At 45.5% G+C, this 23,783-nt stretch overlaps 1 protein-coding gene across 8 annotated transcripts in view; it reads right to left on the minus strand.

Annotated features, from left to right (window-relative positions):
• Nucleotides 1–22,569, minus strand: part of LOC118513917 (protein madd-4) — a 123,698-nt gene extending 101,129 nt beyond the window's left edge. For 6 of the 8 annotated variants that reach the window (XM_036060277.1, XM_036060276.1, XM_036060275.1 and 3 more), the window contains exons 1-2: nt 22,436–22,569; nt 20,580–21,756 (exon numbers count right to left, since the gene is read on the minus strand). The gene's annotated coding sequence lies outside the window, so the exon portion shown is untranslated. Of the gene's footprint in view, nt 1–20,579; nt 21,757–22,377; nt 22,397–22,435 lie in introns of those variants that run through there. The other 2 variants (XM_036060272.1, XM_036060271.1) reach the window with 2 other exon arrangements.
• Between the last annotated feature and the right edge of the window lie 1,214 nt (nt 22,570–23,783).

Below are 23,783 nucleotides of genomic sequence, written 5' to 3' on the forward strand. Positions count from 1 at the left end.
AAGGTTAAGTTGATAAGGAGTGAGCGTGCGTCCGAAAATCTGATTCTCATGTCCGATTTGCTAGAACCGATCGGACACCCATCGGGTTGCTTCGGTCAGCATCCTGGCAGCAAAACCCCTTAAACCCCGGACTTGGACACTCGTCCATTTGCGCTGGAGAAGGATAAAATCCTGGAATCTATTACGATCCTTCAGTTGATCCGTGTTTTATGTTTAAAACATCACCGAACGAACCATCCCTGAAGTACGAACGCTGTCCGAGCGTTTGACGTGGGAAAAGCCAAACGGACCCGGTCCCAGGTCCAGCGAATGCGTAAAGTCAATCAATCGACTAACGATTGATTATGCAGACTGTGGCCCCTGGAATTGAGCAGATCCCATGTGAATCTATGTGGATAGTGTTCGAGTATGTGTGTGAACTTCAACTTCAACTGGCCGGATCTCGGGATCAAGCACCCAAAAAAGCAAAATTGGGACGAAACAGAACGGACAAAAAACACATGGACACTGGTAGCATTCCGATGTTTGTTCCTGCTTTATGAACTTATACCCCGGGAGAATTGTTTTACGGTGGAGCGACGACCATAAAACCCTAAACAGTCCCATGGACGGCCTTCGAAAGCAGAGGGGCCTTAGACCGTCTACCGCTCCGCAGATAAAACTTATTGGCCCACGGTGGCCTATCTTGAGTATTGGGACTGGGTTCCTTGGAGTAACGCTGGAAAAAGCTTCCCCTTTTTGCTTGCCTCTCTCGGTACTCGGTCTTCAGCTTCGTTCTCGACAATTTCTGGGCTTATCATCCCGGGAGAGATATACCCGTCAATAAATTGAACTAGAGCAGTCATAATTTATGCAGGATCGGGAGATCGGTCCAGGTCGTCGAAGGCCTACCTTTGGTGGCTACTGGCTGCCCTTTTTTCCGGAAGACACATTACGAGAAAAGGTGTTCCTGATGCAACAAACTTCCCGAGCCCTGGTTGCTCCCTTTTTTTTTTTGGGGAATTGCTGCTGTAAAGAAAGCTTCTTATCCCTCTCGATTGGGGTAGCTTTGGGGCAGTGTCCAACTTTTACACCGTCTCTGGGTCAGTTTTCTTTATCTTTCTCTCTCTTTCTCCCTCTTCTGCAGATAACACACTAAACCAGCCTTTGGTTGTGGCGGCAGTGGCGGCAGCTTTTTTTTAATCCTCACCAAAATTATACTGATGCCTGCTAATAAGAGATGCGGTGGATTTTTTTCCTCGAGCAAGAAGCTTCAAGGTGCTAAATGGGCTAAAGGGTTTTATGATTTTATTTAAGCTACAACGCCCGACTTCAAGACGCTTTCTACAAGCGCTAGAATGAGAGCGTTTTTTTTGCTGCAGTTCGGAGTTTGAAGCGGGCTCAATTTATCACAACAATTTGTGAGATCAAACGGTTTCTTTGGACGGTGGCCGCAGAGATGGGTTGATTTATGAGCTCGACAGCTAGACTCTAACCGAATTAATCACCTGTGGGAAGAGAAACTTTCTTTCGCTCGGACACACCTTTTGTTACAATTAAATTCGTATCAAAGCAATAAATATTGCTTAATCCATCAAGTCTAGATAGATATTGATGGTTTAAATCACTCAGCTGCTTTCCAATATCACAAGCGACGAAGATCTCTAGAGGCATTTCAAGGGCATAAGACTGTTTTTACTAGAAATTTATTCAACTTAGTGGGTTGAAAGCTTTTTTTCGGATGACGGATTAGTCCCAGTTTATCGCGCCATCCTTCAAAAAGCTAGTGGCCTCAAAGCTCATGCATATTCTCTTAAGCCGTTGGGTCTCAAATCCTTAAACGCGCCTGTAAATCTGAGGTTTTAAAAGCGCTCCAAATCCTTTCCCACCGTGCATTTTATATCCTTTTTACCCGACCGGACCGGGAGTTGAAATTTTAACAATTTCCATAAAACATTTGCCGACCTTGGGAGTTTTGCTTGTTGATCAGTAGAAATAGCCGAAAATTTTGCTTCACCAAAAGAATGTTCACAGCAATACTCTCCATACCCGTCGTGAGGAGCGAAATCAATGGGCGATAAATCATTGCCCACGAAAGGCGTAACCACGGCACAGTACGAGGGAATAGACTGTTTAATCCTTCCACTAATCGAGAATGCCACTTAGTGGTGGGCTTAAATTGAAATGTCGTTTTCCCCAATGGCAACCGCCTCTGGGTTGCGGATATTTTCCATTGGAGTTTCCTTTTTTCTGTGGGAGCTTCCTCGAGTCCTTGCTGGGGGAATATGGAGATGGAGAAAAGGATCCCTTTGAGTTTTGCAGGCACTAACTTTAGATTTTAGGAATTAATAGTAATTTGTTTGTATACCTATAACGAGCGGAGAACCCTCTCATTCTCTTCAATACAGACAGTATGGTAACCAAAAAGAGAATAATCTGACTCAACAGTACGAATATTGATAGTATTTTTGTATGGCAAGTATTAAAAAACTTATAGAGCGCTTCCAACTACCAGCCATAAACTGGCAAGATTTTTGTGAGCAGTATAAAGTATCGGATCGAATTCTCGTGCAAGAGTTCATGAATAGTGGTGAAGTCATTCCTATGGCTTCCATTTTCCGTTGATTACCCTTCAGATGAAAGAAGCTTCAAAAGTTGGCACGTGTTGTTTCCGTATCTTAAACAATTCTCAAGAATCTGTTCCAATATTCGTAACGATTATAACGAATCTTCGTCGCCTTCCTTTTTTGTGTCCTACAGATGTTTGATTTTCACGGCACAAACAACATTCAAACAAACGAACTCAAAAACCTCCCATGCTTATGACAGCCGGCCAAAAGCCGTTTCCCGTTTGATGGTTAATGGGTTTTTTTTTTTGTTCTTTTCGAAGCGTTTAATTGTTTTTTATTGTCCTCACTGAAGAGTGTCCTCACCAAACACTTTCCCGGGGCTTAAGCACTAACTGCAAACGAATGCTACTACAAGCAGAGCATCATTGTAAATGCTTTCGACCCCCTGCTTAACCAGAAGGGCACAAAAAATGTATCACAACATCACCCTCCTCCTTCTGCTCCACCTCATTGGCTGCCTCCTAATGCCGTGACAGTCCAATCTGGGCAGGAACCGAAAACCACCGCGCAGTCATCCGTGTACGCCTTGCGACTACCGTCTCGCTGATGGTGGACGGATCCATTTCCGTCCCGTTTAAAGCTTTTATCCGGATAATGGATTAATGCTAAATGGTAGCAAATCCGGGCCTCACTCGTGCTTCGTGTCACTTCATTCCATGCCCTCGCCTTACCGCTCCACCTCAGAAGACCCCGAGAGCACTGTTTCGCAAGCTGTCACCCTGTCAAATGAACGACGAACTGATGAAGATACACTCCGTTTTCGCTTTAACGGAATATGTCTTCGGTGGTCTTGGGTGGTCGGGAACGAAGGAAGTAATCGGAAAACAGATGCCGGGCGATGAGAGGGGGCGGATGGGCGGGGAGATCAAAATTACGCCATGCCGGGCGTTCGCTTTCGGTTCGGTACGAGCCAGTGGTACGAGTGGCACGGATTTTCTCATTACGCTCTTAGGAGCAGTTCTGTGTGATGTGTGTGCTTTTCATTGCGCGCACCGACTTGAATGAGAAGATATGTACTTTGACGTTGACTTGTTTGCTTATCTCCCTCCTACCCACTGTCCGCTACCCGGTCCCCATGACTTTGAAAGAACACCTCCACCACCAGCAGGGCGACAACATTGCGACAACACAGTAAGCCACACAGCCACTACGCATTCGGAGCGCGACACGGACACGATGGCTGGTAAGCTAGTAAGCAAGCAGAAGCAGATACAACACAACCATATTTCACAGTAGATAAATCTTGTAATGAGGAAAGGACGTGTTCCTGCCCATGTGTCCGTAAGGACCGTAATAATCGAACCATTTACTTCTGTTCTACACTATTTGCTAATAATTGAGCTGGCTGTCAACGTTTGCTATAAAATCTGTGCTATAAACTATAATGCTTAATTAAACTTGTATGCTCATTAGCAAAAGATACTTTAAGAAATAATCTTCCATCCATCCCAACCTCCCAAAAGCACACAGGATCGATTTTTCCCCTCCATCACATCAAGACAGCTTCACATTAGTGACGTCTCTTGACGTCAATGTCTAACACACCATAAGCAACGGCTTTTTCGGTCGTGTTTAGCAAACTCCGAACACTCCTTTCCATCCGCATAAAACCCCGTGCCGAAACAAGCTTGTTTGGCTAGACCGGGACGTGAATTGCTACAAAATCACTGTCAGCAGTAGTTAGCGATTCAATGCTCTGCTTCCCATGAAGCAGCGTCTCTTGGAATAGTGTTCTCGGAAGTCTTGGGTTATGGTTTTCGTGATTTTTTTTGGAACCATTTTTCCATGTCTTAAACCAAAACCAAGCGATCGAACGTGCCGACATTCGGGAGTTAGTTTTCTTAACGATTTACCAACCAGACGGAGACGGCTACTCGTGTTGCTACTATCTTCTATCGCTGCTCTATTTAATGCCCTTAAAGCCGGCGAGAAACGTGGAGAACACAGCACGCCCAGCCCTAGCAGAATCGTACCAGCCAGCCCCAGTGAAGCAGGAAAACAGTCATTTCCTCTTCGGGTGCTGTCGAAAATATGTAGACATGCACGTAATTTTCTCGGAAATGAGATTTTGATTTGTTGCGGGTCTTTACAACTTTATCGAATGCTTGCGGTGCGCCACTGAGCCATTTACGGATGCTTTAAGCGGCTCAAAGATAAGATTAGCTAGTGTGTTTAATATTTTTATGTAGAATTTTAAATATTAATAAACGATTTATCGTCTAACCCTCTTTGCATTCAAATGATTTACTTCTTTTCTTCAAATAAATCACATCTCTAGATTCCAATCTCACCCAATAAACAAATAGCCATACATTTAATTCAATCGCGCACGTCACTTACACTTTATAGCACCCTTCAAACGCAAACGCAGCGCAATTTATTATCGCTTGCTTATTATTAACCAGTACCATATTCGTTTTCCCCTCGTTCCATGGTCCATATTCAATCGGCCTGTGCCTAGCGCCATCATTCATTTATCCAATTTTCCTTCCGAGGGTTTTCCACTGACACTGCTGCTGCTGCTGCTGCTGCTCAATTATTGAAACGAAACACCGTTTGGATGTACTTCCGGCAAAAATGGTTTCCGGTGTACTGCCGATCGCTGCAACCGTTCGCTGTCATTTCCGTCTCGTTTAGCTTTTCCTTTCTTGCAGCCAAAAAAGGAATACAAAAAAACAGCAGTGGAAAAACTTTTTCTCCCTCTACATCAGGACTTTCTTTGTACAGAGGATGATTTTATCGCAAGCTGAGATTTATCACTCATATTTCTACTTTTCTTTCTGTCTGTCTGCAGCCGCACAAGGCTAAGAAGGTTAAATTGCTAGAAATTGGTTTAAGGATTTTCTTCGATCGCGTTTTCCACTTCACTTTGCTCGGGAGTTAACTTTGGCGAGTGTATGATAAATGAACCTTCACTCGTCAATATTTAAATCGATCGTTGGTCCAGCCACCGGCGGGAAGCTACTAAACGGGGCCAACCCCTGACCCGGGACTGCGTCTGGCAATGGCCCCGAATCTGAAACTAATCAAATACTTTTCGTGATTGGATTCATGACCCTTCGGTTGGGCCGCAATCCACTGTGCGGTAGGGTGGACTGGATTACGGCGTATGTGTCTGTGTCTGTGAGCCATATTTGTACTGAATTTGTTTTCCATCAAGTGGTTGCAATAATGCCAGGTCAAGCGGGGTGGTACAAACACGCCACAACCGTAACGTTTTTCGCATACACGCAAAATTGGGGCCAGGGCTAACGGAAAACGGTATCCACGCTTTTGAAGTTATTGTTTTTCCGGAGGGTTCTTATGGGGCGGTTGGGGTGGTGTGGTGCAGATGGACGCCGAGCCAGGTTTATTGCACCAGAAATAGAGGCAATCAATGCGGTACTTTACGCGTTCACATTAAATCAAGCAATATTTCATGAAATATGGCGGCGAAAACTGTGCTTTATGAGTTTTTACTGTTAATTGTTTCGGTGGATTGAATTTGTTTTTGAAAATGGGATGACTTTTTCCCTTTTAAAGGGTTTGCTCTGGATGAGAGTTTGGTTGCATTCCCGAACCTTGAACCATTTCCCTCTGAAAAAGGATGCAAATGCTCTTGTTCTTGCCCAAGTGCTCTCCCCCAAGGTTATGTTCGTTGGGTTCGTGGGAAAAGAAAAATGTGCAATTCCGAAAACCACCATCCGGAGCAACGGATGCTTTCCCCAGAAAAAGGCCGAAAGTTGTCCGGTTTTTGTATGGTGATATGATTTTTAAGTTGCCACGAACTGGAAGGAAATGTAATTTCCACCTGCACAACTTTTACCCACCGAACAACACACAGCAAAAGTCCTTGCGTCAAAGCAAAGCGTGCTGATGAGGGTTCGTTGCCTCGAGTGGGCAAAAAAGAGAAACACAAGTTGCACTTTTGTCTGGTGCCGTCTGCCTGTGTCTGGCTGTGTGACGGTGAAAAGCTCATCCTTCTGCGAACAGCTGCTGACGGTGGCGATGAGTATGATGATGGGTGATTCAATTAAAAAACGGCCGCCGACAAGTGATCCATAAGCAATGATTAAAAGCACCCCTATCGCGATACCGGTGCGGACGACTCGCTTCCCGAGTTTTCCTTCTCTTGCCCCGACTGAAAATTGTAGTGAGAAAGTTGTTTTCGCCTCGGCCGGTTCCATTCAATTGGTTGAAGATGATTCTAATGAATAGGCGGCTGTGAGTGTGGCAGTTCGCGAGCCAAAATAAAATAAAAACCTCGTGCAAATGCTCAACGGACCTTTGTTGCAGCGTACAAAAGGCAAACAAATTACAACACGGCCAATATGGGCTCCGGAAAACTGCGTTACTGCTACCTAAAGCCACGAAAATTTGTATTTACAGTTGGCAAAAGTTTTACTTCCACAAACGCTACAAGCGCCCGGTTTGCCGCTCACTCGCAGCGCGGATGCTAACAGCAGCTGCAAAATATTCATTCATTGTTCGCTTGGTGTTTAGTGCTGCTTGGGTCTTAGTTTATTTTGCAAGTTTTCAATTATTTCCATCACTTTGGTTCGTAGAAATTTAGCGCCGATGGTTTGCGCACCTGTTTTTTGAGGGAAAACAATTTCGGAAAACGCGTTGCACAATTCTGAAGAACCGAGGGGAAATATTGCGCATCAGTTCGAACCTGTATTTGATTAGTTGTGATTGTACATAAAGTGTAATTCATTTCGGATTGTAAAATCTGCGCCTTGTGTAAAGATAGTTCCTATCGAATCTTGTTCTTGGAATCAATAATTGTAGATGCATAACTTTTCCTGGAAAATCGTAATATTGAGCAAGTTATAATAATTAATTTTTAAAGCTGCCCAGCTCACCGACTCAAACCATCTTTAGTCAAAGATTGAGTCCTCAAGTTTTATCAATTTTTCATTCGTTCCTTGCTATCCTATTCTTGGATCTTCCATTTCCACATGAATTTCTCCCAATGACTCTTTCCAGCTCTTTCTGGACAAGAAATCCTGCTGCAATCAAGAGTCTTTTAGAGCATGATGCCCACAGCAGACTTGGTGTATGGTTTTTCACAAATCCTTTTTTTTTAAATTTAGCTAATAATCGAGCACTTGAACAACCCAACCGAAATCAGGAACACAAACATAAACATAGCAATATCCAATTAAAGCTATAACGCTCCATCAAACGGCCATTTTCTGTGTCCCTGTATGCCTGGAACATAAAAGACTTTGTGAAAACTCGTTACGAAAAAAACTCCCTCAAAAATCAAAAGCGAAATCACAATTTTTGACGGGCGCAACAAATTCCCGGCCCCGAAAGAGCCCGGAAGCACCATCAAACGTTATCGCTATTAAATTGTTTCCCAAAGCGTTCCTTATCGTCATCGTACATCTGCCACCACCATCCGATTCCCCCGTACCAAGAAGCTCCCATTCATCCATCACCAATCCCAACTCCCGGGTATTGTGGCGTTCGTGTTTCAGCAATAGAGCAAACAGAAGAAAAAAAAGCTTGGAGTAAAAAGCGTTATCCAAACATGCAACCCCTCGGCCACTCTGCTGAGGAGTCCTGTGCTGAGGCTTCCCGTCCTGTCTAGACGATATCAACAAAACATCCAGTCCGGTCCCGGATATGCTCGAGGTCGAAGCTTATCGTAGCAGATTTGTCAAACACCCGAAGACAATTTCCGAAAGTTTCCCCGCACAAGAGTTGCTGCTGCCCTCGGGGGGTTTTCGGTCGACTTTGGTCGATACGGCAGCTGCATACACACACATATCCTTCATGCTTTTCTTCGAACGAGAATCGTGCGGTTGAGGCTTTTATTTTGCTAAAATGCGGCCCAGAATAGGCTCTCTAGTTGCTCTCTGTGCAGCTGATGGATGCGGCGCTGGTTGTGGATCGACCGGTTGTAAGCGAGAACAAGAAGGAGAAAGGGAACTCACAACCAAAGGCATGCACCTGCCCGGGGGATGAATGTCTTTCTAACCACCCACCAACAAGCCAACGACTTGAGACGATTGACAAATAGCTGCGGGACACTTGTGCCCCACGTTGGCAGAATAAAGCTGTCCTCACGTGTCGTTGTCAGGAAAAAAAGGAATCATAATAAAAATAAATATCACACACACACACACATACACACACGGCACACAGGCTCATCATCGCATCATGCGACTCCAGGGATCGCTGGAGTGTCGACACTTCCGGAATCTGTAAGCACGACGAACGGCTCCCAATGGAACGATGGCCGTGATTATGCAAAGCGTGCCCTCACACAACACGGGAGAATGAAATTTTCATCATCATCCTCCACAAGACACAATTCATGTGGTTCTGTACTTTACACACACACACAGCTCATGTTTTATGCTTCTTCTCAGTGCTGTACGCACTCACAAAAGGATCTTGAAAGGCCCATTTTCATGGACAAACAACCGGCCCAACCATCTCCAGACGTCAGACTCACCAAAACGAAACTTTCGAGCACACCGAAACGATCCATCTTGCGTTTAAATCTTTACAACCAGCGTCCTCATCCTGGTAGAATCCCAATACGAGAAAAACGCCCCGACGACTCGTTAGTTAGTGACCATTGATGGGGGCCCTGAGTGTCTGGTCCCCTGCTCTCGTGTGTCGTGGGCTGTTTGACAAATCGTTTCACCACCGTTTGCGAAGATGGATGGACGAGACACAAGATGGTCGGTGTTCTTTCGGGTCGTCCTGTGGGCTGGTCCTCCCGGTCTCAAATTCCAACAAATTCTTCAACGACACGGCTTCCGGATGTCGCATTAAAGTGTGTGTGTGTGCATGAGGCGTGTACTGTTTTCGGTAGCTTTATGGTTAACGGTACGCAGATCATAAACCTTCCTCACTCGTACTGGATGCTGTGATTCGGGCGTACGCTATGCAAAAAAGGGGGATGCCTACGACCCTGGCGACACCTGGCACCTAGGGAAAGGTGTGATTATTTCCCTTTTATGAGGCCGTGCTCGTTTTCTTGACTACTTCTGTACTTCATCATGAGAACACGATGCTGAACTTCATCAGCAAGGCATGGTGACGATGTGTGGAAAGTGTGCTTAAACAAACTCGTGTGAGTGTGTGTGTGTGTGTAAGGGGTGAGCAGTTAACTTTTAAAAGACTTTGGTGTGTAAAAATTTCAAAAACGAGCACTAAACCAACATGAAGTCAGGCGGACGGCACAAACCTTCGACAAGCACTTGCCGTGGCTCGTAAAATGGTTTCAATTACAGTTTATTGTACGACATTCCAATTTACCGAGTCTCGAAGCGAGGAAGACCGAGTCCGGGCGGAGATTGAACCGACCAACTAGTCCTCTTTTTTCGTCGACTGTCAAAAGCTCCGGTGGTTCGCCGAGGGAAAGCGAGCGTAGCGAGACGGAAGGAACATGAAAATGTAATTTACACGTCCATTAGACCAACGTTTTGCTGATTACTGATTCCTCCAGTCCGAAGCCAGCTGCAAATCGCCAATCGTAATCCTCGATCCATTTCTCTCCCGAATCGGATGCTCGGTGCAGTTCGATGCAGTTTAAAGTTTTCCCGGGGCTTTTTTTTCGTGTTGTTCTGCTCCGTTCCGCTAGTGGCTCGATCGTTAATGCAAATTTTACAATCTACCATACCGAAATGCGAAACCCAACTAGGAAAAAAATGACTGCAATTGGTTTGTGTTTTCCATTGCAGACAACAAAAAATCGGCAAAATCAACAATATTTCCTCACACAACTCATGCTGCATCAGGGCATTGTCCACGGCGGGGAATCTCTCTCATTCCCTCTCTCTCTCTCTTCACGAGCATCAAAAGGCTATTGACACCTAGTCACCAGCAAAGCGAGGGAATTGCTGATGGAAATTAATATTTTGCTGCTGTTGCCGTAGGGTAAAGTTTTGTCTGATTACATTTGCCAACCCCGGCCAACGGACGAAGTTTTAAACGAATTTTGAATCAGATGCAAAGCGTTGTTGCATCGCTTACGATTGTGTTTGGTGGTTTGTGTGGCTGGCCATAGATTGTAGGGATCAAATTAGCATACTATATTGCAAGTTGTGATCGGTGGAGATGCGAGAGAAGCAATTTGCTTTTCGATTCAAGGGAGTGGTTTCACTTAAAACTTGCCCAATTTAGCCGCAAGAAATTTGGACTGCAAGGTTCTTAGCTTAGAAGTTAAACTACGAAGTGTCTTAAATATGTTATCAAAAATATCGGAATTCAAGGCTTTATGATCAAATTTATTCCTCTTTCAAACGTGTATTCAAATTGCATACATTTTGGCGCCAACAGAAAGCGTAGGAAGACGGAATCTCTAAAGAAAATAATGTCTGGGAATGTTATCGTGTGAGAACCTCCATGAAAAGGGAAAAAGTTCATTCAATTTCGTCATTTTACGAAACAAGCTGTTTCCATCGGGTGAAGCAGCTTCAACAAGGCAAGATCAACACAATATAATTTAGAGGAACCCAGTAATGGAATAATTTCGTCTAGAACATCCCTCGGTTATTTATTTGGTGGAATCAATGTCCTGAGTTTTATCGCTCAGAAATTCGGTAAATAGTAAAAATTTAACTCAGTTGCATAAAACAATTCGACATCAAGGGGAGCTCATCCTTTGACACAGATCCTCCTAGCACCCAAGTGCAAAGCTTGTTGAGCAAACTCGAAACTTTTCAACTCCAGTTCTGAAGAGTCCTGTTTAAAAATTCCAAGAAAAATCATCCGTCAATCAAAAAGCCATTCGCAAACGCTAACCTAAATTCCACTTTAACGATCGCCCTTAATAACACACGTTGTGCAATTGGGCCCGGCCGAAAGCGTTCCAGAACGATCGTTCCAGCAATAAAAAGTTGTTCCCAAAACTGTTGTTTCATCACTTCCGGATTGATTTTTTCGAATAACCGACCCATCCCGAAAAAGGGCCTGTCACGACACTTTACAGCGCCATCTAGTGGGAAAATGGTGTCCTCTCGTTTGTGGTTGGACCACATATACACCGGTTTTATGTCCCATATCGTACTACTACAAGGACTACGGCAAAAGTTTCACTTAGTACACGCAGTTCGGTTTCTGGTACCGCAGTAAAATTCATCACTCACTGCTGCCATTAAATTATTTATCGTATGCTCTCGCTCTTTCTCTCTCTCTCTCCCTCACTCTCTCTCTCCTTCTCGCTCTCCTCATGTGTACGTATATTTTAATTTGTCCTTCCCAATCTGTACGTCCATTTGGGGTTTTCGTATGTGTTTTTTCACATACATACACTGTTTCACAAGTTTTCCCGCACACATACACACGCACTATCATCAGTATGTCGCTTGACGGGAAAAAAACAGCCCCGAAAATAAAAAGTCATAATACCATTTGTATTCACATTTTCGTACAACTCGTTCGGTACTCGATCTTGTGTTGTGCAAGTGATTCTCGTTCGTTCTGTTTTCCTTTTTTGCGGTTTTTTGTCCACCATTCCACCACACTCACTCACACACACACACACACTTGATAAAGCACCCGTCCGCACGCCATCAAAGCCAGGAATGGGAGGGGGAACTGGTAGAGGCACGAGAATCATGCTCGAAAATTTATTGTACAATTGAGTCATAAAGCGAAACATAATCCCGCACTGATATTTTATGTTTACGATGCTACCACGCTGCGACTCACAGCGCTTGGTGTCTCGCAGTTGGAAGTGGCGAATCCTTTACCGAAATCCGTTTGCTCTGTGGAAAATGGGGCTGGGAAACAGCCACGAACATGCAAAGTGAAACTCAAGCCCTTTTTCTGGGTTTGTTTGTTAAATAGTGAGACCAAAAGACTAGAGCACAGAATGGAGGGCTGATAAGGATAAGCCAGCAAAACAATCTTTGATCTCGTTAGATAACGCTGTAACGGAAGATCTGGCACTAACCACAGAACACAGCGAACATGTAAGCGCCTAAATGTATGCAATGGCTAGGTTTCGATAAAAAATTATCCTGGAAGCAAGTTTTAAGTATTTCTTTGTAAGGGAATTTAATTTTCTTCATAAAACGTTCAAGTAATTCAATTCTACTGAAAGAAGACAATCCTCAGGAAAAAAGGGATATAATCGATCTTCCTGATCTTCTGGGCTCGTTCACCAGTGCTCCAGCCCCCAGAATAGAGGTCACAAGGGTTTGTTGGTAAGTTTTATCTCACCTTTTTAGAAAATCTCCCTCTTCTTCTCCTCACTCATTGTGGAGAAGAAAAAAAAACCTCGAGACGCAAATCGGTTCTGGCGTTCTTTGAGCTTCTGCCGTGCTGCTTCGGTTCCTTATCGGGATAAATCAACGCTTGCCCAATTGCCAAACTTCTTGCCCACACGAATACGCAGCACCCGATTTGGGGTGTGTACATGTCGTCTACACGTTATGCCCCCCCCCCCCCCCTCTACGCTTCCTTTCTTCCGCCCGCCCGTCTCCACCAACTATCGGCGGCAGCCATCGGGCCAGAACAGACAGAAAGCCATCGGAAGCTCCAGTCGAGCGACTAGAGTAAATTTATGCTTGCTGCATCTCCGCAACCGGCGGCAACTTTCCCACCACCTTACCCCAATGACGCGCCGAGAAGAAGGGGGAAAATTCTTCCCTCCATTCCACCTCCTTTCTTCAACTACCCATCTCTTATCCTTTTTGACGGCCGATAGGATTCAGTTTTCGGATGGAAGTTGTATAAACCTCTTTTTTATTTTCTCTCTCTCTCTCTCTCTTCTTCGCTCTCCATCCCTCCCTGCCCCTTCTCGCTTTCCCTCTTCTGATATCGTCCACTGCAGTGGGAATGTGTCGCGCACTGTGTCGGTGTGGCGAAAAGTTCACTCACATGGATTGGGCGAACGCGCGTCTGTAACGATCTACTTTATGTCTCCGGGACGCCGTGGCGCCACGGCACGCCAAAAGCTACTCGCGTCCTTGCCAGTTCCCTCTCTCCCTGCCCTTGCTCTTCCATCCGCTCCTTTCTTTCCATCCTTCTTCCTCTTCACCCGACTCTTCTCTTCGTCTCTCGGGGTGGATTTTTTTTTCCTGTTGGCAGTAGTGTGGAATGAATAGGAAAACGACACGAAGCGCCCTACTGTCAACGACGATTTTCCGCGCCGGGCGCGCACACACACACATCCTTCTGCGTCTAAGCGTGTGTTTGTCGGTGTGTGTTGAGGTTTTTATTTTGTCTCACAGAGCTTGGAACAGCGCCGGCATGCGCCGGGAAAACCCAAGCAAGGGGATGAAAAGAAAACTATTCGCTACTATTATTGTAGCGAAACTGGATTTGCTGAGGGGCTTGAGGAATTTTGAGGGGAAAAGTGTAAGTTTGCGCGAAGCTCTCACACACACACTCACATGCACGTACATGCCCATAAACCAATAGAAATTCAATCGAGTTACGCGAGCGAGAAGAACGCGCCCGAAGAAGCACAGAACGCAGCCAGCACCATCGTTCGGGAAAGCTCCCGATTTTTCCAAACCTCAAAAAATGGAACTTTTTTCCTCCTCTTTTTGCTTCTTCTTATAGGAAAAAAGTGTGAGTAAATGAAAGCCCAAAGAACAATTGCAAAGCTTGTAAAAGAAGTTGCAAAACTTTGACTGAGGAAACAATCGAGAAAGAGAGAGAGAGAGAGAGGCACAGAAAGAGACATTTGTCGGGGTTTGGGTTGGTAAGGTTTGGGAGTTTTTCAAGAGTTTTCCCCAAAGAAGAACATAAAAAATGGTAACAAGGAAAGGAAAATACCCACCTAGACAGAGCGAGAGAGCGAGATAGAGAGAGAGAGAGAGAGAGCGATACGCGCGCTTGATAAAAGTTGAGAGATGATTAAAAAAAGGCGTCGGTTTTCTTGTGCTTGGGCGGCTGCCAATGGAAAACAACGCAACGCAAGAATCGCTGCACCACCCGACATGACAACCATTACCGGTATCACCACGACCACCATCACCACCACCACCACCACCACCACCACCACTGGACAAACATTGGCGCTGGTTCGGTTCGGCTGCTTTCTGGTCAGCGAACTGACCGGGATGCTGTTTACGTTTACGGGGAAAAATAAAAACATTCACCCGGGAGCACATTCATCACGAGCGATCGGGGAGAAAGGGGGTTGCGGCAAGGCAGATGGAAAAGCGCATTGCAGCCACAGCGTCCCGGACGACGACTCCGGGTACGACCACTTTAACTAAACAAATCTCGGCTTTTCGGACCATTTTGCCGGTGGTGGTCAGCGAATTTCCCGGCCGATCGGATCGGAAGGAAAACCGGGGGACGACCAACAGAGAGGGTAAACTAACAGTTGGCAGTGACTTTGCCGGAAGTGAAGTGTTCCTGTTCCCAGTTGTGTTGGACTCGCGCGCGTGTGTGTGTGTGTCGTGTTTGTTGGCAACGGTTTTCTGTTGGCTTCCCTACTGGACGATTGCTGCTGCTTGTTGTTGATTGTAGTTTTCTTCATTTTTCTCAATTAAAAAAAAAGTGGAGAAAAAAGCAAACTCCGAAACATGAGAAAACCGTTTCGTGACATGAAAGGGCGAGTAAAAAAGGAACCGAAACATATAGCATACACTCGACCAGAGGCTAACAAGTAAAATTGAAACTTCGCAGTGCTTCACAGCGGCAATCCGAGTAGATCAAGTGCGAAAAAACCCCGGCTCCAGCTCAAAGAAAACTGCATCCCACCGTGAACAGGACACATCGCATCGCCCGCCGTGGATGGCGATGATGATGATGCAATTGTCGCAGGTCGCGCCACACGCTCGCTGACCGATGAAGTTGTTGGGTCATTATTCGCGATACGTGAAGCCGTGATTCGTGATTTTGAACGTGAGACTTCTTGTTTTTTGTTGTTGGTAATGCTCTTCTGTATGTCATTGTGTCGGCTTTGGTATCCGAAAAATGGAAGGACTTCGCCGAGGGGCCTCGTGCATCGCGAATAGGCAAACAACGGTCAGTCGTGATACATCCGGCTTTGACCGGGTTCGAGTCTAGATCAACAGAACCGAACCGGAAGGATAGCTCTTTCGGCTCGAATAGCTTTTCATTTCATTCAATTTTTGACCATTAAATCTTCCTGCCAACGACGATGACAAAAAATGCCCTCTTTGATTGCAAAACTATGACCATCTCTCAGGGCTCGATTAAATCATTCAAGCATTTCTCGTACGAGTTGTTGAGTGATAGAAAAATGAAAATTAAATTAGAAAACTTTACCAGTGCACGAAATCGAACCTAATTAAAGCAATATAGCTTGTTAAGCCCATACCAATCGAGCAGATAATTCGATAACAAAATATAAAACACACCAACCTTCCGCACACAGTTTTGCCTAACATAATTGTGCCTCCTTAAAGTACACACTTAAATCAGATACTTTTCAGCATAATGCTACCGTTTCACCCAGCAGCATTAACAAGGCGCTAGGAGCAGGCAGAAAAAATACTCCATTTCCAGGACTTCTATCGAACACCCTGCCGAAGACTTCGAATCAAACGCCAAACCAGTTCGACCGGAAAAAGCAATCAGCCATTACTGCAGCGGAAGCAATATTGTAGTCTTTTTTTTGCCTCCGGTACGCTCACTCGCCCCAATACTCCCATTTACATTACCGATTTACGATTCGGCTCGTTCCTATCGAACGAGGAATCCACCGACGAGTCGAAAAAAAAGCGTCGGTTACGTACAACACGCCCAACCCTCTTCGCCCGACCTGTCGAAGTGGTATCTCGGTTCCTGCGATTCTGGCAAACTTTATTCGTGCCAATTAACCTGTGACTATAAATTTACTTAAGCCCTCCCCCACTCCGCCCGCTTTCGTAACTGGGAAAACTGTGAAGAGCGATTGTTACATCGGCGGCGGGATTCGATTTCAAATCCGCCTGGAAGGTAGGCAAACCGCAGCTCACGGTTCTGGTGGCGGCTTTACTCGTGTTACTAGACCCGGGAACAGGACCGAACAAATCAAAACACCACGTCTGGCCACGAGGCGAGAGCGATCCGGGCGGAGGCAAATATTGATTTTCCGCATGTCATAAACGTGTACTTTTGGACTTCCGACAGCGATTTCATTGGACTAGGCAAGAGCGAGAGAGAGAGAGAGACAGAACGGACGCGCGCGCGATTTCGCCGATGTCTGGTCCGATTCGTATCGAGTACAACCCTAAGCTTCCCATCCGGTGTTTCGTAGTCGGATACGTAGTGTTGTCTAGCAGCAGAAGAAGAAGGGTTTTCCAGCGTTTTCACCAACAGACACAGTCCGAGCCACGGGAGTTTTGCACGTACCAAGCGCCCGGTTAGCGAGAACCAACGACCGCAAGGAGACGGCGGTGAAGTTTGTTTAGTCGCTGGTGAAGTGAGGTTATGGTTTTAGCGAAATACCCTTGCTAAAAGGTACCAAGCTCAGCTGATAATTTACGACCCGAGGTAGCCCGTACTACCGTGGCTGACTGCCCTGGTTGGCTTGCATCGCTTCGCCCAGACACCGGAGGGCAGGAGAGAGTCTAGTAATTCGATCGTTAGTTTGAAATTTAAACGGAATTACAAGTTCCCCAGGAAGGCTTTTCGGGGTTTCCTACGGGAGCATCTCATCCCACCGCAAATTGGCCACCGGTTGGCATGGTCAATAAATTTCAAATCACGGACGATACAAACAAGCCGAGCTTTAACGCTGATCCGTTCGGAGTTCTATGCAATTGAAACGAAGAATTAATGCTGAAGAAGACGTGAATATTCCTTACTAATTCTTTGAGATATTTTACAGAATCAATCAATTTGAAAGGTTTTGACACTCCGGTGCCGGATCTCCCAGGCCGGCTTGTTTAATTAAAATTAAGCTCAAATAATATCCTGCCCTGCTGCTGTTGCTCAATGCCCAACCGCAAGCGAATGATTCCATAGCCATTTAATAATTAAGTGTTTGCCAGGCGTTGTTCAAATCACCATCCCGAATTCCATAACCCCCCGCTCAAGGCAGTGGCCATAAAAAGCGAGTGTTATTTAATCGCCCCGAACTCCCAAAACGGACTCCAACTCCACCGTTTCTCCATCCGGGCGGGCGAATTAAACGTCCGTTTGTGGTTAGGGCTTTTGTTGGAATTCTTTCTCTTCCTGCCGGCCAAAACTTTCCCCAGTCTCAGCTGTAAAATTCACTCCATTCCACAATATTCTCCATCTGGCGAGAAACAAAAGGTGAGAATTCAATTTTCGCCCACCTTCGCTCGAGCTAGAATTCGTTTCGCTTTCATTGGCGCTGTTTGTGTCCGGGCCGCGGCAACGCTTTTGGCCCATTTAATAAACGATCTAATAAACTACCACCGTCCGAAACTCCTGCAAAACAACAACCACCGAATGGAGTGAATGGAGGAAACAAAGCGTTTGCTAATAGTCGGCCCAACGGTTTTCTAGTTGCGAAATCTTGCACTTGGTGTGTGTGTGGAGGTTCCCTATTGTTGGGCGGAGTCGCGATCCGGAGCATCGTGGACTTTGCCGAACAGAAACAGTTGCAACTGACCCTGGTGCCTCGCGCGGACCATTGTTTGGACCACTGTCGAACTGCTCCCGAAGCCCATAACTCACCTCAACTCCCGGACGACCACAAGAACCATCTCCCACCCGAGCGCTCCTGAAGGCCAACGGTGAAGAAAGCGAAGCCTCACCAAGTTTGTAGTTTTGCTGGCGCACTCCGGTAGGACTCTACGCTGCTCCACTACTCTACTGCTAAGTGCTGGTTAGTGCACTGCAAAATAAATGATCCAAAAGACTGGAGGCGCTAGGACTACCGTTCGTTCGCCTCGACCGCTTTACTCGCTGCTCAATTATTTAGATGCAATGAATTTAAATGTAATTGCCCCATCACAGGTGCCAGCCAGGAGCTTGTCTGTCGGTGTGTGTGTGTGTGTGTGTGTATGTATACTATAATGAACTGATAAATTGCCTTCCACGGTCGTGGTTATTGTCTAAATGTACACGATCGGGGCCACCGGTACTGTTTTTGCTGGATGATTGCATCTTATCGACACGTTGATTTATCGATCAGGACGGTTGATCTTGCATGAGGGCTCTATTTATCAAACAAGCTTCTATAGTATTAACGGATCTCATGGTGTAATGCACTTTAACCAATGTCTGAGAGCAAGGAGTCCTCGGAAAAAGGTTCACAACATAACCTTAAATTCTTACAATCGCATAACTTCACGAGCTGCAACCGTTTAGGGAGCTAATGTTGGGGTCCTTAAACAAGCAGCAAATTTATGTCACACCTCACTGTTACCTCACAGGCAAACTCCTGCTTCCAACTCAGTGCTACGTGTTCTCAAAGTCCTACTTCTCCTTCACAATCGCGGCACGAGTGCTCAGTGTCGGCCTCGATTACCTCACGCTCACGGTTCTACATCATTCCGTCCGTTCCGTACCCAACCTACCCAAAAGATCACAAAGACTCCCAGCACAAGCCCTGGGTAGATTATCATCGTCCTCCGAGAACGCGAATGTTTTTTAAAATTGGGAAACAAAAACTTTGTCCCTCCTTCCGGATGAAAAAAATGAAAGACCCAACCGAATTGCACCCGGTGTTTGCACAGCGCACACAAAGTGCTACAAATTTTCCCCGGCGTCAACTCTTCAGCCCCGGTTGCTCGGGGTTTTCCCCATTGTTCCGCTATCTGTTTCGAAGGGCCCCGGTAATATCAATTACCGAGTAATAAATTTGAGTCGCACATTAGCGTCCCAAAATGGGGCAGGTTTGTGGCGAGAAGCGACTACGTACTACTACGGGTTCGTGATAGTGAAAAATTCAATTGCTGCAATTCCTTACTCTCCCGGATGGTGCTGCAGGTTGTCCGGCACACTTTTCCAACCTTTTTTTTTTGGCAAACATACTGAATGCCCTATGGAACTGCGGACCTGCCTGCTAGAAGTTTCCACAAAAAAAGACATCCCGGACAAACGAAGAACTTCCCTAGTGAAGTATGCTGGTCCTGAGTCCTGATGTCCGTGGTTTTCCTCCCGAGAGTAGATTATCAATTTCTTTGCCACTATTATATTATTCTCTTGTCTTCCGAAGCTCCAAAGCCCACTAGCTGTCTCCAATAGCAAATGAATCTCCAAACAAGCACACACACACACACACAAAAAACCCTTTTGTTCTGAAACACTTCACCGCGAATGGGGACCCTCGTTTTCCCAGGTGGCGCTTGAAATGAAGTGCAAAACATCACTTCTGTTTCAAGTGCGGACAGAATCGGGCAAGGGAGGAAGAAGTAGCGAAGAATTCTGCGACATTGCCACTTTACCCGTGCAAGTGTATTCTCCTGTGGGAGAGCTTTCGGTACCATGTGTTCTGTGTGACTTTGGTTTTCGAACAGATAGTGGATGGTGTCGTCCGCCTCCATCGACAGTTCGTTGCTGGTTGCTCTGGGAATAGAGCGAACATGCGAGAGTGTCGACAGAGTGGGACCCGGAATGGGATGTTTCTTGGCCGTTAATTGAACCAAATCTTCACCTAGTGTTCTGGTTCGTCCGTTCGAACTACAGGAAGCCAAGTGGTCGACTGAATTCCCATCTCGTTTCAGTACATCTCTCAGCGGCCCATTAAGAGCCGTTCGACGATGTGAAATGAAGCCATTCCCATTGAGCTGGGAATAGACAAGGCAGCGCTGCTACTTCTTCCATCTGAACTTCATGACTGCTTCTGAGCTTTACACCTCGAAGAAACCGAAACAGGTGATAGTGGAAATTTAATTTCACCTACATCCTCATGCTTCCTTCAAAGCTATCTACGGGATACATTTTAAACATGAAACACTCGACCTCCTATCCCGCATAGATTGAAGTGAATAATTTAATTTGGCAAGCCCGCAACCCATCTTACATAATTTCTGATAACCATTGAAGAAGAAGCAAAAAAATCCCAACATTCGCCCCAGTTTCTTTTTTCCTCCCGAGACATACAAACGTCGGTTACAATATTTTATGCATCCTACTTACACAATCATTATAGAGGCCTTGTTAGCCTGCGCGGTGTTTGCTTTAATCCCCTGGCGAAGAAAATCAGATCCAGCCGCCGAGTGCCGGACGCTTTTCCTTCCTTTTCGCCTTTTCCCAGCGGATGGCGCGCACACTTACACTCACACACACACACACAAACACTCACACAGACACAAACCGTACCACTCACAACTCACAGAAGAACACGGAAGGGATGAAAAAAATCACTACTGAGCCAAGTGGCCAGTAACCGAGGAACCGTTAAACCACCGACCGACAAGCGCTGTGTCGGGGAGAACCGACAGCAAGAAAAAACCGAGAAGAGATTTATTATCCTTGGCCGGCTGGAGCTGCTGCTGCTGCTGCTACACTTTCCGACTGATGAAAGAATAATATTTTCAAGTAATCCTTTTCTTTTGCGTTTGCCGCTTCTGCTGAATGGTTCCCGTTCACTTTTTTGTGTGTGTAATTGTTTCGTTTTCACTTTTTAGATTGTATTTCCGTTTTTTCCGCTCTTTTCTTTCTGCTTATGTATTTTTGTGTTTTCTTTTGTGAGATTTTTTCACTTCCTTCTTCACACTGTAATCGTTATCTTCTCGCAATTTTGTATCACTTTCTCACTTTTCTCTGTTTCGTTTCTACTCTTTTTGAAGTTGTTCAACACTTTTTCACTTCTCTTACACGTTTTTCATATTTCATAAGCTTGTATATCATTCAACCCAAAAGCTTTCTGCGCAACTCAATCGTTTCGCACATTTCACACTTTTTCTAATATTTTTATTTCAAAAACTCACTTTTCTAAAACGATTGCTCTATTTCAACAAAATACTGCAACACTTCTAGCTTTCCTGCTCACTTCTCACTAATTTAATTAGTGCGCACCCCACACACAATAAAACACCTTCAACCGACTGTGTGAGGACGACGCAACAAAACGCTGCAACGGAATCCTTCAAGACCGGGAAATTCATTCAAATCACCTGCGACGCACCAGATTATCCTGTTAATGACCGGCTTTGCTCGCTTGTATCGATCAACCGGATCACCACACTCGAACGTTGGCTATCCTAAAGCCACGCTTAGCTCACTCTCCCTCACTCGCGGACTTCACTTAAACTTCACTTTCACTGACAAAAATCACACCAAACTTCACACCCGTAAAAACCGCACTGCCTGCCTGAAATGGAGGAAGAAAAGCAAAAATTGGAGACACCTCAACTACTTAACCGAATTGGACAACTATCAGCGCACGGCGCCATTTGCCTGGTTTATGGGCACTGGCCACGCAAAGATTTATGGAAATTGGCTGAATTGGTGGGCATGGTGGGCACGAGTGCTTCATTATGCCCACAACAGCCCCCAGCATTATCCTTTTACGCGACACTTGGATTATCCGTTCCGTGTGAGACAATCTGTCACCTTCACCTGAGTGTGTGCCGTCCAGGACCATCCCAACAACAACATTGCCGAGGCTCTAACGCAACTTCAGGCCCCCCTGTTTGGCAATAGTATTTAATAATTTATGAGTTGGCGATTGTTGATGAATCTTCATTTCACGTGTTTGCTTCGGGAGCAGGCCGTTGCACAATCCACTGGGTCACATCACACAACCACAAGCTGCATTTGCAATGTAGATGCATTCACTCTCGGTGCACGTTGCTGTAGCTCTTCAGGCGTGAAGTGGACAAATGTACGTTCCTCAAGCAGCTTTGATTGCTTTTCTTGATCCCCGATAATTGATAATTCGATCCGCACACACACACACACCGTTCTGATTGCCAACGGAAATGTGCGCCACCTTACAAACTCACTGACGCACGGTCGCACCGCACACGCGCTCGCTCCCATGCACCCACCTACAACACGCTGCACACATACAAGCTGACACGCACGTGAACGGAACGCAGCTGACAGACACACACTGGACGCTGCGCTGCGGCCAAATCCCGATACCGATGGCACGAAGTCCCGAGTACGAATGGCGCGTACCGTGCCGAGCGTTGGGGCCGAAAGTCCTCGCGAAAGCTTCCCAGCGGCCGCTCGTGCCGGTGACCCGAACCCGAACCCGATTTGTGCAACGGACGACGGCGACACGACGGCCACGAGCTGGAGAGCGATCACCACGCTCTCGGTGACCGTCGCAAAGCATAAGCATTGCATAAACGCATGCCATCGATTGTCGCTGCCCGTGCATAGAGGGAAACTGTGGACTAGAGAGACTGTGGACATTCCGATGAAGGTGGCTCTCTTCGGACGTGGTAAGAACGAAGAGAGAACTGAGCGCAGCATAAGATTCTATGCTGTCCGCTTCGGAGCCAGCATAAAACTGTGAGCAACGTGTGGTTTGGTGAGATTTGAGCTACTTTGATTCGAATGAAGAAGGGGAAATTGAAGGAGAAGATGAGTTACCGTGGGAGAGATGGAACTCGTCGTACTAAAACTGCATGAAATGCAAGCGTCTAAAGAGAAGACTGACTTATTTCATTTTATTTAAATAAGTCAGTCCAAAAAATGTTTTAACTAATTGATAAAACAGACTTTTTGGGAACGAAATAAAAACATGAAGAGAAATGACTGAGTTAGATAAACTGTTTGAAATGATGAATAAACAAATCTTATAATGTTTTAGACTTCCATTTCATTAAATCAAGGATAAATTATTTTAGTTCTTAGATTTAAAAATCCATTAAACAAATGTAAATAAAAATGGGACAATAAGACGATAAGTCCTAATGTTTGAAACTAAAAAAGAAAATAAATAAAATAAAACAGAAAATATGAAAAATTTAGTTACTTAAATGCATCCTTAATACAAAAACGGAGCTCAATGTAATTTTTACTGCCTTACAAGGCCTTACCCGATGTTACAAAAATAGCGCCAATGATTACTCCGTCGCCGTATTCCAGTAATCTCCTTTCCTACTTGATTAGCTACACTAAGCTACCCTAAAAATATCAACCCGTTACTATCGTAAAATAAAACACTCAAACTTCTCATTTGTCAACCTGCCATGATTATGAAGTCGTTCGGGATCGCATACGCACCATACAACTCACGTGCGTCAAAACATATCGACTAGCAAACAAAATCGCATCATAAATTCATCAAACCAGCAGCATCACTACACGACCCGTATTGGCATCTGTTCGTTCCACAGCACGGCCCTTTGCGTTTCGCTCATTGCAAATGGCACGATAAACAAT

Source organism: Anopheles stephensi, chromosome 3 (genome assembly GCF_013141755.1).
Source record: "Anopheles stephensi strain Indian chromosome 3, UCI_ANSTEP_V1.0, whole genome shotgun sequence".
Lineage (NCBI taxonomy): Eukaryota > Metazoa > Arthropoda > Insecta > Diptera > Culicidae > Anopheles > Anopheles stephensi.